Source organism: Etheostoma spectabile, chromosome 4 (genome assembly GCF_008692095.1).
Source record: "Etheostoma spectabile isolate EspeVRDwgs_2016 chromosome 4, UIUC_Espe_1.0, whole genome shotgun sequence".
In the NCBI taxonomy this organism is placed as follows: Eukaryota; Metazoa; Chordata; class Actinopteri; order Perciformes; family Percidae; genus Etheostoma; species Etheostoma spectabile.
This window is the reverse complement of record NC_045736.1, coordinates 21,340,490-21,354,675: the sequence shown is the minus strand read 5'-3', so window position 1 is coordinate 21,354,675 and position 14,186 is coordinate 21,340,490. Positions and strand designations below refer to the sequence as shown.

General features: G+C 42.4%; 1 protein-coding gene across 1 annotated transcript in view; it reads right to left on the bottom strand.

Moving 5' to 3' along the window:
- The window catches only part of foxp4 (forkhead box P4), a 97,446-nt gene extending 86,419 nt beyond the window's left edge, over window positions 1–11,027 (bottom strand). The window contains exon 1 of the mRNA XM_032513441.1: window positions 10,407–11,027. The gene's annotated coding sequence lies outside the window, so the exon portion shown is untranslated. The remainder of the gene's footprint in view (window positions 1–10,406) is intronic.
- Between the last annotated feature and the right edge of the window lie 3,159 nt (window positions 11,028–14,186).

Genomic DNA, 14,186 nt, shown 5'->3' with positions numbered 1-14,186 from the left:
ACGTCATCCTGTCTTCGGTACAGCTGCCCTCATCTTTCTCCGTGGGAGACAGAGAATTCTCAAAGCCACAATTACCGCACAGAACTATCAATTTCCCCTTCAATTAACCCTGTGGGAAGAGAGGGATCGAGGGAGAAAAAGAGAGCAGAGAAGGGGATGAGAGATTCAAATTTGGGATGAGAAGCGCCACCTCAGTCCACTCCTCCTCCCCCTAGGATGCAGTCATGTGTTTGGGCAAAGGAAGGGGAGAATTGCACCTCCTCGGAATAAACTTGCCCCTGCCACTGGAGGTCAAACAAGTTACTACACAGCACAGGCCCCCTATCCTCATTACCAGCAGAAAGGCCCGGCCACTGCTCCACTAATGCAGACTGTATGTTAATAACCAGCGCTCAAATCACAGCGCAGAAAGGCCAAAAGCTAAGAGACATCGAGGCACAGCAGCTAGGATGGAGGGAAAGAGAGGGGAGAGAAAAAAAGGTGAAGGGGAGAGGGTGGGATAAGGAGGGGAGCCAGGAGTTGTGTTTCTTAGATCAGCGACTAAGGGCCTGTGCATTGTAACAACGGACAACTGTGACGGCAAGCCTGCTCTCTGTGCTCTGCTCCCTTCTCCTCCTCCTCCTCTTTGCTTTCCAACTTCCCTTCCCACCTCCTCCTACTCCTCCCTCCACTCTCTCTCTGAGCAAACCCCCTGGGGGAGCCGCTCAAACCAAACCCAGCCTTCAGCAAAGTTTTGCAGGCAAACTTTTCACAAAGCCCCCAGAAGCCGTACGCCTGCCTGACACCACGAAGCATGCCAGGGTTTCATTGCCACTCACCCTCCCTCCTGTCCTCTTTTTTTGTACTTTAGTCCTTCGTTCCTCCCTCAGTCCCCTCCCTCGTTTATGCTGACTATTTTCTGAGGCTAATGCACTGCTCCTGACTGACCTTTAGACAATGAAAACCTGCAGCAGCAGAAGTTGCAGATTAGGGCTACAGGTTGCATACGGCAGTACTGACCTTCACTGGGCAAATGGGCATTGAGGTGTCTGCTAATCAACAACCCAATGGCTGCCTTTCAACTTGGTCAAAAATGCCCTCAGTCCAGAAAATGTTATGTTGTCTCCATTACTTGCTGATTGTTCTTCAAGGGAAAGTCTTACTGAAATAGTCGAAATCAGTTAATTTGTTGTTTTTGTTAGAGAATGTGGCTAAAATCTGTCTGTTTTTGCACTTGGAGGCACAATCTTTATGTCCAGGGACAAGCAGGTGTGTTGACAAAACACTGCATTCATGTTTTACAAAATGCATTGAACAGAGAGAACCGAAAAGTTCTTACACTGAATTCAGTTCTTTGAAAGAGTAAAAACACCTATAAAGTTTTCAAATCAAAAGTATTGGGAATTTGTGTGAATGCTTGTAATAGTTTTTTTGCTTCTCCTACATAAAATCTGCGTGGAAAGTCCTTACAACACTACAAAAATTATGTTTTAAATTTCTCTTTGAATCTTACAATAGAATAAAAATGTGTTTGTCCTTTTAAGACACACTCACAACACATACAGCTTCTCAGAGACTGTTGAGAGAGCTACTGTATTGATTGACCTTGCATTGAGTCTTGTCTTTTCAGTCATACAAAATAAATAATTCCTATTGAAATGGGGCCTGAGGAGAGGTAGCGAATGTTGGAGGTAAACTGTGATGACAGCTTGGATGTAATGAAGAGGCTGGGGGAACACAGAGCCATGATAATTAGAGACAACAGGCATGACAGGGAGAGGGGAGAGGGGGAGAGCACAGCAAGGGGGGGTAGATGGACAGGAGAAAGTGCAACAGAATAAGAGGCCGGGAGGAGAAAAGAGAGACAGTGAGTGTTGAGTCCTTTACAGTGAGTGACTATTGGAGCTCCGACAGGGAAAAGAACACTTCCCGACCAACCACGGACCAGAAATGAAGGCAGCCCTGGCAACTGCAGGCCCGCCTGCTGTGTGTGTATGTGTGCAGTCTTATGAGTGACATACAAACATCTTTCTCAATGCATTAAAAAAAAATTAAGTTAAAAAAACAAAACAAAAAACAGATACAATTTCCTTTTTATATGTCTTGTCATAAGTCAACCAAAATTGTCTGGGACGTAGGAAAACGTGTTTAAAACATAGTGTTGTGCCTTTGTAGATACAGTGGAACAGTGAGAATGTGACAGCATTATTTAAATTATGTTTTTCTCTTTTAATCCAGGAAAAAGTTGTTTTAATTAATTGTTGAAAGAAAAAAAGATGAGCATTTTCTTTTCTTTCTTTTTTTTACTTGACTTGATGTATTGAAGTTGAAAATGAAAAACTTTTCTGTAATTAACATGAAATGTGATAACAGTAAATCTATTTGAACTGTATCGTATGCAGCCTGTTAGAATAATTTGAAAATTACCTTGGCTTAAACGGTGAACCAATAACCTAAATACCGAAAGACAATACTTCTCTCTTCACTACTTTTCCTACTCTTTTTTTCTGTGCTCTCTGCCTTCCTTTCCTCTCACCCCCTGACCAGCATTCTGCCGGCAAACAGCTAACGCTGCTTCAAAGGCCAACAGCCCACAATGCAAACACACACACACACACACACACACCACACACACACTCTGCCTTCTCTCTCCTCAGGAACATGAGAGCTGGCTCTAATTCACAGGCTGGTAAAGCTGTGGTGGACAGCAGTCTTGATCTGGCAGGATTATGCTACTTTTATTTCCCCGAAAGTCACGGGGAGAGGGGGATGGGGTGGAGGGTGAGGGGGGACACGACTAAAATCCTTGTACGTCCGTGTAAGTGTCTCACACATATACACATGCAAGCTTACACACTCATAAACACTGCTGAAAAAGCCCAAAGTGCCACCCAGAGAAGAGACTCATCACTCTCCGTCTCATCAGTCAGAGAAAAAAGGGATGTGGGGGCAAGAAGGGAGCCAAGCAGGAGGAGGAGGGAGCAAGGGAAGGAAGGAGGGAGTAAAAGAGGGAGGGAGTAAGGGGGGGGAGATTACACAATTATTCAGATAACAGCTGGGTATAATCTAGTGGCAGATGTCTCTCGGTCAACAATGCCCACCACACACAGGCGTGCATGTGTATGCGCACACACACAAACAGAGTTTCAATGCCCAGCGAGCAGCCACAGAGTGAAAAAAATGGCCACTGATGAACCAGCACCAACTACTTAACAACACAGCTTTCTTATCGCTCTGTCTGGGAACATAATTTTTTTTAATCAGTGTTCAACGCAGATGAAACAATCTATAAAAATAATGACATAGAGCCTGTTTTTCCCTCAACAAGGAAATGTCTAAAAAATACACACAAGTTGGGAAAGCGACAACCTGTTTGCTTTTCTTCTCCTCTGACAGCCGTCTGAAAAACAGAACCTAAAACCTGAGGAATTCTGTCCGAGGAGGAGAGAGGTGGAGGGTCATCGGTTGATTGACAGTTAATTGTTGTTGCACACACGCACGCACGCACGCACACACGCACCACACACACACACAAACACACACGCACATACGCACACACACGCAGAGAAGCATCCCTCTGGTCTGTGAGCGATCTCCAAGACTCCCAATAGTGGCTCTAGCAGGCACCCTCCTCCCCTCCTGCCTCCACTTCCCCTCCCCTCTCTGAAAAGGCACTATAGAAGCCATAGAGTCCGCACCCCACTGGGCAAAGCCTGTACAGTCTCTTCACCTTGAGGGCCACAGCAGGAAGAAGAAGAAGAAAGAGAGGAGGACAGAAGTTGACAAGACAGAGACAAAGAGAGCATGTAGTCCCTTTACATGGGCAAGATTCATCATACATACTCTCTCTATAAAAAGATCTCTAAATGTTTCTTCAAGAACTTTTTGGAAAACTTAATTCCAAAGCGAACAAATCTTCATGTGAGGTTAAGCGTAGCAGAGGAGGAAGGAAGGGCGGCCCATTGCAAGTGGTGAGAGCGAGCTCTGTCAATCCATCAACCCAGGCAGCCTATTGTGATTTGGTTTAACACTGGTTAACAGCTCGCCCTGTCAGGGGATGGATCATCCCACGGCGCCTCACATGCTAATAGCTTAAGTAGGCATCCCATGTCCCCCGGAACTAATACCATAAATACTAATACCATAAAAGAGCAGTGCACGCCAACTTTCCAGCCTCACTTTCGCCTGCGTTAGCCAACATCCCGATACTTTACGGATTAGAAAACATAATGAGATGCATTTAAATAGTTATTACCTCCCCGGTCCTGAATGGCAAGAAACCGGGACAAGGGCAAATACTGCATTGCTAATTTTCTTATCATCATATGTTAATGTGAACACATCCTGGTTGAAGCAATTTGAATATTCTGATGTAAATCAAAAACTGCAAAATAATAAAATAAATCGGATTAATGGTAGATCTGATAACTGCAGGAATGACATGAGCAAAGAAATCTAAATATCAGACGTTATTATTTGTCTTAAGGAACTCGTAAACTAATAACATGTAAAACTCACTTGAGTTCAATCAGTTTAGTTTATGGACCTGGATATGAATCCCTGTGCGCTCCTTCTCCTCTGGGAATCTCAGCATTTTATCGGGGCGCTCACTTATCCGCTCTACAGATTTTTACCGCCGCAGCACCACGGACAAACGAGCACTCGAGAGCTGTGTAACGTTTCTCTACAGTCGGATGGTTTATGAAATGTGCAAAGTGCGTCTGTGTGTGTGTGTATCCATAACATTCGGAGCCTTGCGCTTCACAGCTGTCACCTACCCTTCACAGCCATCCTTTCAATACACATTAAAGCAGGGCTGCAGAAAGTTTAGTCACATTGTTGTTCTGAGCGACGCTCTCCACTGATCTGCTCCCTCGGTTCCCCGCTCGATTGACGGCTGCCCTGTCAGTTTGTCGCAGCGCTTTAGAAAACACCAACGGCTCTCTGATGAAGTGCTTACAAAAGGTCATAGGGTGGAAGCAGCGGAGGGGAGGGCAGCCAACTACTGCGAGAGAGGGAGGCAAGGAAAAAGGAAAGGGAGACAGGACAGAGTGAAGGAAAATCCATAACACAAATACAGCTGTCAGAAGCAATGCAGAGTTAGCAGGGGACACAGCGACCAATGAGTGTATTTTTTTTTTTTTTTAATTTTTATGAAGATGCTCTACTCGTACACAACAGGCCTTCTCTCACTTTCTACACATAACACTGTTTTTTTAATGCTTCCACCGACCATCTCATGTGCTCCACCTGGCTGTGCCACTGACCTATAATGATCCTGAGTGACTCTGTCTGTGAAATCAAACTTGATAGCTCCAACTGCCTTCCTTCACGATCTGTGCTCTTATTGTCCCCAGACTCCACAGCCCTCTCTTTCAGCTCCAGCCATGGCCTCAGGTGCCAAGCGCACTCTGGAGAGGCTGATCTAATGCTTCCTCAGCTCGTTTCCCTTGCTTCTACCAGCCTTTCACTCATATGTTCTATTTCTTTCTCTGTCCCTTTCTTGCTTCCATTTCCTCCCCTATGCCCATAGGAAACAGTCTCTTCCGCTCTGAGCTGTTGGGTCACTCCTTCCCACATCCATCAGCTGTTAATGGGCCAGTGCTCTGTGGAGCTGCAGAAACATCTCTAAGCCCCCCCCCCCCCCCCCACCCCACACACACACACATAGAAAAACTAATCTGAAATGCATGGACATGTTAATGACTACAGGCTAAACCACTATGTCAAGCAAAATGATTACCTTATCAATCAGAGGAAGAAAAGTGCGTACATTTTAAAGAATGAAGTTGGGACTGCGAGCAGGGCTGCTGTCACCACGTATGCAATGACAGCTCTTTCAAAGGACACAAAAGGAAGAAAAGGTAACAAAAGACAACAACTGCTCCCTCTCACAGGTGGTCAACTTCCTAAAGACCACTTTAATGCATCATCCCGCTTTCCAACTCTGGTGTCTTGCAGCTTCCCTGCGCGACACCGCCTTCTGACCCGTCACAGAAACACGTCTCATCTTTGAAAAATGTGTGGGATTTATTATATATACACACACACACACACGCACACACAGACAGACAGACACACACATTCAGCCCTCAGCTTCTACTAAATAACAGGTTCAATTAGAACCACATGTATAATCAGGCCTCAGTCTAAAGCAATGTGGCGGCACTTTCACTGTGCAGTCAATCACTTCACAACCAGAGCACTTCCCCACTTGCTGCCTGCCCTTAAGGAATAACACCTTCATTTATTCCATTATTTTTGTCAATTATATTTCATTAACATATGTGTAAGTGGTAGTTGTGGTATTCTGTAATTGCATATGGAGACATGTAGCTCTTTGTTTTTCTATCTTTTTTATCACAAAAAAGTAACAGTTTTATTCCATAAAAATTGAAGATATACTAAATTAAAATGTTTCACCTAAATGAATAATTACACAGTTGTTACAACTTGTAAAATATCTTATCCTACAACGTTTCCACATTTAAAAGCGCAAAACATGTTTAGCTCAAATGCGCACGCCCTGCAATAACGGCAGCTTCAGGACACTGGACACTTGAAATAATTCCATTTAAAAACATGCTTTCGCTGCCTGCACATTTTTTTGCCTTCTCAAACCCCTTCTAAAGGATATTGAAAATTTAACAATTTCAGCTTTTTAAGCAGGTAGTGCACTAAGTGCTGCAATAGAAGTAAACCTGTGAGTATCTATCACGGGTCAAATCCTACATGTATAGCAGAGTTGTGTACGGGTGCTCTTCAGCATCACTTTGGAGCCAAAAGCCCACTCAGACTTGTGGGCTAGGGATAGCAGGAGGGCTTTAATGAGGAAAGCGCGAAAGATGGAGAGACGGACAGGCGAGCCATCAACGCTACCGACGCACAGGACATTTAAAACTTCAAATACTGTCCATTTCCACTCAAGCAGGACAGGTGAATTGAGAAAAAATGCACTCTTGTACACACACACTCCCGCACTCAGATATATACACTCTTCCACACATACATTCACACGTGCTCATGCTGGAGGTAAGGACTCTCTGAGTGAGTTTATGGACTAACACAATCATGTTGCTGGCTTTTAATCCTGCTTGAAAAGGTTTTAAAACGCATGAGATTCACAGCCATTATTGCACGTCTCTAGACGGTTTCATACACGCGCTAGAGTCACACACCGACACACTGTCACACACACAGGACCCAGCTGAAAAATCCTCATTAAAGTAATGTGTCAGTAAGCATAACAAAAACAATTGTCTGCTGTAGAGCAGAGTCCGAAACTGATAAAAATCAGCAGCACACGAGTGACTCTTACAAACAATGAAACAAAACAGGACATGGAAAAGACACAGCTGTCGAGAGGAGGGGGGGTGAAGCAATGAAGGAAAAGTGTTGAGGCAAGTCAGATGAAAAAAGGTGGCAATGCTGAAGCAAACACAGACACCGACAACGCACAATAGCCGACAGAGAGTGGAGAGAGTGGACAAGTCTCTGACACCCTGCACACGTACACTCTTTTTTACCCAAATAACTCCCTTTGAATCTCAAATACTTTTTGTTATCATTGTCTCCTTATATTTCCATGAAAGCCTGTCACTGATGTGTCCAATGAGCAAAGCATATCATAGAAATGACAACTTTACAGTGAGTTTTCATACTGTTGGTAAATGCTGCAGTGTTTAAGAGTAGCTTTTTTTAGTAGAAATATTCAAATATATCCTTTATCCTTCAGCAGTGTCTCGCTGTTCTCCCTGAGCCCCATTGTAGGTTCATTTTGAAAGAGGTTATCAGTCAGGCAATTTTAAATAAAAATGTACAAATCACTCAATTGTTCAGTAATCTGTATTTTGTTGGAAATTGTACCTTATACTCTAAACATCATTGTTTTACAGTAACTGAGACACCTCAGCTGCGGAGAAATGAAGCAGTGTAAGAACATGTAGGTACAATTAAAAAAATCATGTCAGCAAATATAGCATATGGAAACAATATTATCTGAGATAGACTACATTGACTGTTGCTGTCAGCATTCACTTGTGTCAATTATTGTCACACTATTAAAATGGTTCAGGTGTGCATATATGCAAATTGAAAACATTCTGCTTCTTATGTATTTGCTAAAATTAACAAATCAACCATCTAAATATTCTGATCACATTTTGCTGATTTAAATAAACCGCAGCATGAGGCTGCAGTGTGAACACTAAATACATGATTGTATAGATTTGTATGAAGGCTACAACTCAATGTGTAATTCGTCTAGGTGAAATAAAACTTTTTTGGTTTGTTTTTTAATTGTAATTCTGCACACACTTTAGGTTACGCCAGGGGCCCCGAGCCACCACAAAATGCCTGCTTTCCTGTCTGACACCAGAAATGTGGTCATAAAACGTGATGTAGAGCTTTTTCATTCCCGCTGGATCTTCTATTAAAGTGCAATTAAAAGTGTGTCATCGCATCGCGGAAATGCCACTACAGAGGACAGAAAGGGGGGGTCGGGGGTGGAGGATGGGGGGGGGGGGTACACAACAGGAGAGAGAGGACATAGTAAATAAAAATTAATTATGCCAAATGCCCGGGCGCACATCAATCACGGGGCAATAATGCCCGTGTCAGGGTGTGCACCCACACGGCCTGTATGCTTTTCTCTATGACAGACAACTAACAGCAATTAATTGTCGTTTCATCTCTCCCTCCTTTTTTTCTTCTTTTTTTTGGTCTGCAGCTTTCCATCACGCGGGACCTGAGTCCGTCTGACATGCGGGAATGTTGGCTGATGTTTCACATTTGATTCGATGAATTTTATTTCTTTGGGGGGGGCGACAGAAGAACACTAACTTAATTTTCACAAAACTTAAGTTGATGTGACACATGTTATGTTTAGCAAATTAAAGGCATTTTGAACTGTGTATCTCATTATAATAGCCTATGTAATTTAAAAAAAATATATATATAAATATATATATATATATAAGTAAGTTTTTATCTATTTTTCTAGAAAGAAAAGATCAGTTTTCCTTTGTGGTGTGGGCCTGCTTTCAGGCGGTCTATGACTGCAGAAAGGAAGGAACATGGGTCATGCAGAGGTTCTGTAAAGGCTGCAACCCCCTTGATTTCTATAGTTATAATAGTGCCTAAACCAGCTGAAAATGTGCCGTCATATTTTTTATATTTTATCAACAAAAGTATAAGTATGTTTTTGTAATTAATGCCATCGGTCTAATTTATGAATTATAAAAAAAAACACTAAGACGCATGCAGTGTTATAATGCACTAGTTATCGCAAGCCTGCAGATTTGATCCGTTTAAATATTCACCGTTAAACTTCTACTGTGCGTGAACAACTTTCCTCCACGCCCATCTGTTAAGACCTTCAGATGTAGTCTGTATTGTTATTTATTTAATCCGGTGAGATTATATAGAAAATACAACAAACCCAAGTGAGGTCACATAACGCGGTTCCAATTTCAAAAGTCAAAAGGGTTTGAAAAGAAAGTATTGTCCCCTGACCTATTGGCTAGATGACCAGAAATCATTTTAGTCTGTCTTAAAACAAAGGGGGTATTATCCTCAGTCAGGGGTTTTAATCTATTTTTTTTTATTTTAAAGTTAGTCTAATTAGGCCTATAAGAAACTAAACGAAACTAAGAATTAAAGACAGTGTCCTACCGGCTAGAGTTAAACAGGTATAAATCGATGGCAAAGCATTCACACGATTCGCACACGGGCGTGTGTAAAATTATCACCACATAACCTTCGTCGGTGTTTATTATCAAATCCCTTAACAAGGGTTATTAACGGGGACGCAAAGTTAAGTTTAACGCTTCCGTTCAAATCCTACCGACCTCTTAGTTAGTTCCAACCTGTGAGACTAACTTTTTGTTGCCACATGAGCAAATAGTTTGGACAATGACACTTTGCACCGGTCCTCTCAGTCCACCAAGCTATGCTTTGATAAATTAGAAAAGAGTCCAAATAAACCGCCCTTTAAAATAAACATCATTTTGAATAAACAGTTTGACTCAACACGTGTGAAAATGGTCTAGAGAAACTTTTTTCATTGTAGAAATTGAAAAGATAAAAAAACTTCACAGGATTTTTAAAAACGAGGATTAAGCGTTCAACAATCCGGTAAAAATAAAGTTAAAATGAAACATGGACGGAGGGAAATCTGAAAGAGGAAAACTCCCGAGTCTGCAAAGCTGGAGTTTATAATAGGCTACTCTATAATAGCTTTCACTTTTATATTATTAGGCTGACTTGGAGGAGTTTCACAAACAATGTGCGATGAAAAAGTGGAAGTTCGATGTTTTTTGGCTTTTGACAGATAATGTGTGTATCAGAGAGTTTCAATGGAAGTACAGAGCGAGGAAAGAGTGAGGAAGGTAAAAAGGGGGAAAGGAAAGTGTAGATAGTGCATCAACCTGTTCTCTTGTTTTCGGAAGAAGTCAACTTTCACGCCAGTGGTTGGACCATGTGGACAGCCCCGCTTCTGCTCCTCAAAGCCCCGGCGCGTCCACTCTCTCACGGCGACAAAGGGGGACACAAACCGACGGGACGAAAAAAAAGAAAAATGGAAAGAAACAGAGAGGGGAGAGAGACAGAGAACTCTAGGATCTAAGACCGCAGGACCATTACTTTAAACGACAAAGTGTGCTCGTTAGTCCTTTCCTTTTCCCTTTTGTGTGCGTCCTCTCTCCTCGGAGTGGCCCCTCTGGAGTGAAGTCAGAACAATACTGCCGCTAAAACTCTGGCACTGTGCGCAAGTTGCCGCGGAGAAAGCGCGCAGCTTCTCGTCTTGTTTTGTGGCGTCTGCTTCTCCTCGCTATCTCTTCAAGAGGCTTACTCAGCGCGAACAACCTCTCCACCGGTCCTCACTTTTTGGCATCCCGTCTGTTGCTTGCTCGTTCGCTGGAAATCACTGTTGAATCACTAGGGCTGTGTGAGTGAACGAGTGGAGTGTGTGTTGCGAGGGGGACAGTTTGCTGCGCTACCGTAATGCCTCTAAAGCAGGTGCGCGTTTGCCATCGCCCGAACCTCGCAAAGCCCTGGCGCACAATAGGAAACAGCAGCCGGTGAGAGGATCTCTCTCTCTCTCCCCCCTCAGTTTTGTGTGTGTGTGTGTGTGTGTGTGTGTGTGTTTGTGTGGTGTGTGGTGTGTGTGTGTGTGGTGTTGTGTGTGTGTGTGTGGTGTGTGTGGTGTGTGTGTAAGGCACTGATCTTTTGACCTCTCTTTGCATCCCGGCTGAGTTGTGCTATTGTGGAGGCCGAGAGGAACAGATGTTTGCCTGCATAGAGTTTGGTCTCAGAAACCGTCATAAACTAGCACAATAACCCAAACTGAACCTTATATTAAACACTTTGGGTTTCTACACTTCTACCTTACATTCCACCGTTGTATTGGTACATTAAAAACAAAACAGTATAAATAACATATTTTTCTACCCTTTTTCTCTTGACAGACCTTATTGTGATATGACTTTTATCTCTTTCACACTGCATGGAAGCCTTTATCTATTTTCATGCCAAAAAGATTTATGTCAACCTAAGAGATGCTGTATTTGACTAATAAAAAATAAGTGTAAAATCACCAAAAGTGGGTTCACTCTTGTCTTACACTTACCTTGCAAATAGACAGTTATATTATGATTGGACAAATTTTACTGTCTACCTACCTCACTACGTCCTTTATGTATTTTGGAAGCTTGACAACTCCTTTTGCAAAGTTATTACCAGCTCTCCCCCCGCTCACCACCACATTCATTTACTAATTGACAGCATAATCAGTGTTGAGATTTCTCTCTCTGATGAAATTTGGAAATTACATCATACCTGTCGCTGCAAAAAAAAAAATGTGAGGGAAAAAGTGCCATAACTCATAAGAAGATCTTGGAAAAATTTTGCTTTGGTCATTAAATGGGATTCTGCCCTCCTGCCATTTCTATCTCTAAGCTTTTATCATTGGAAAATGATGGCAGTCCATCACAGCACCGCCCAACAATGGGCCACGACAGCAGTAAATCACAACACATTCATTAGCACGATCAATACCTCTAAGAATATGTGTATCTGTGTGTGTCTGTGTGCAAATTTTTTGTGTGTGTGTTTGTGTGTGTGAGTATATATTAGCACCTATATTTACTATATATATATATATATATATATATATATATATATATATATATACAGTATATATATATATTTTAAATTACTCATCTCTCTTCTGCGCCTGACAATTTCTTGCCGGGAACACTTTGTTATATCTCCAATAAATCTCTGGAAAAGTGACAGGTGCTAATGTGAGCAACTGGATAGTGATGCTTTTTTAAGAGGCTGTTATCATGAAGGTGCACTTTCAAGTTTGATCTAAAAAATGAGACGGTATTATTAAAAGAAAGTTTAGAACTGAACCCGAGCAGGTGTGTATACGGTTCCTTCAAATCTTTATAGTGACAAACAACCTGAATACTGTAACTGGATTTACAAAAGAAGCACAAAAGAGAGCAGAGAGACTGAATCATCTCTGTGCTTGTTGTTGTGTAACTGTTGACATTTTTAATAAAGATATCAATCACCCCCCGCCTGTTAGGAGAATAATGATTTGGTAGTTGTTGTTTGTCTGTTTTGGCTCATGGTTGCATAAAATAACAAGATTAAATAGAGCACAGGAAACTCGGATAGGACTCTGGTTCCTGCACGGCCTGAATAACATCAAGCAGGCCAAGTATGAAACTGGATCAAAATAAGAGCTGGCTTGAACATCTTAAGTCAACACCTTCATTCTTGTTCTTGAAAAGGAAAGGAGAAAAACGTTGTTTGGCCCTCTCACCCATCTCCTATTCCCATTTAGGAACCCTTCTCTCCCTGTTAATCAGGGGGAATAATTATCAAAGTGGACAGGTAATTAAATTAAAACATAAGTGGCTACATGAGCTGGGCTGGCTGTACTACAAGGTTTTCCCTGGCTTAATTAAAGAGAAATATGGGAGAGCTCACCCACAGTGTCACAGAGCTGGAAAAAAAAGCAGGAAAAAAGCTCCTGCCACTAACTTGAATAACTCAATCTGATGGTTTACACACTGGATTTTGGATTGATAAAAAAGAGCTGATTCTGGCCTGTGTGTATATATGTGGGGGAGAATTCTTCTTCACTGCTCATTCCTGAACAAATCAGCCCCGCAGACTATGTTGTTTGTTTGCGTATGAGAGCAAAAGCACATGTGTGGCAGGGAGTGTGAGGCGAGGCAGCGCAGAATGTGTGGCAGGCGCATTAAAAAACTGCAAGCTTTAGCAGCCATCTGGGAATAATGTCGTAAAATAAAGCCACAATAAAATCAAACTTACTGCTGTTGATGTTTACAAACAACCCCCACAAAATCCCACAATGCCTGGAGAGTCAAACTTAAGGAGAGGCCTCAAACACACACACACATACACACACACACATAAGTAAATAAACAGACCCAGAGCGGGAAAGCAGCGCAGAGACCAAATTATCAAAACATTCACAAATACAATAATACAGTATGTGCCCACACCCACTTTGGTACACATATGAGTGTGCATGTTTGCAAATAAAGACAAAGTGGGAAGGCTGCATACACACACTCACATAAACAAACACATACGCGTTCACATAAACAAACACACAAACAGCACTGCCGTCTCTGTGGTTATACAAACCCAACAGAAGTCTGTGGGTGAAAAGTACCACTGCTATCTCAGGACTGGGTGTATTACAATAATAAGTGGCTGAGTGCATCCACACCAAGCTTGTAGCGCAGTACCTGTTAAGAACATGTGTTTGTGTGTGTGTTAGTGTTCTATTAACAGATGTTTCTTAAAACATGTTTACTGTCACAGCTGCTCCGCATCACACAACCACACACACACTGAAGAGAGAGAGAGCGAGAGAGCGAGAGAGCGAGAGAGCAAGAGAGCGAGAGAGCAAGAGATAGAGAGAGAGAGAGAGAGAGAGAGAGAGAGATGCATGCTAGGAGTGTGTTTATCACTACTCTCTCCCATTCTTGGCCTTTAGTTGAAAAGGAATAATTAGGGAGTCCCAGCCAAGGCAGTGGTGTACGTGTTAACAAGCTGTTTTAACACACACTCACACTTCTTCCCATATGCAGGGACAGCCAGAGAGAGCTAGAGGGAATCTTGTTCTATAAGCCTCAAGGACTCACTTCATTTTAAAGCACTTG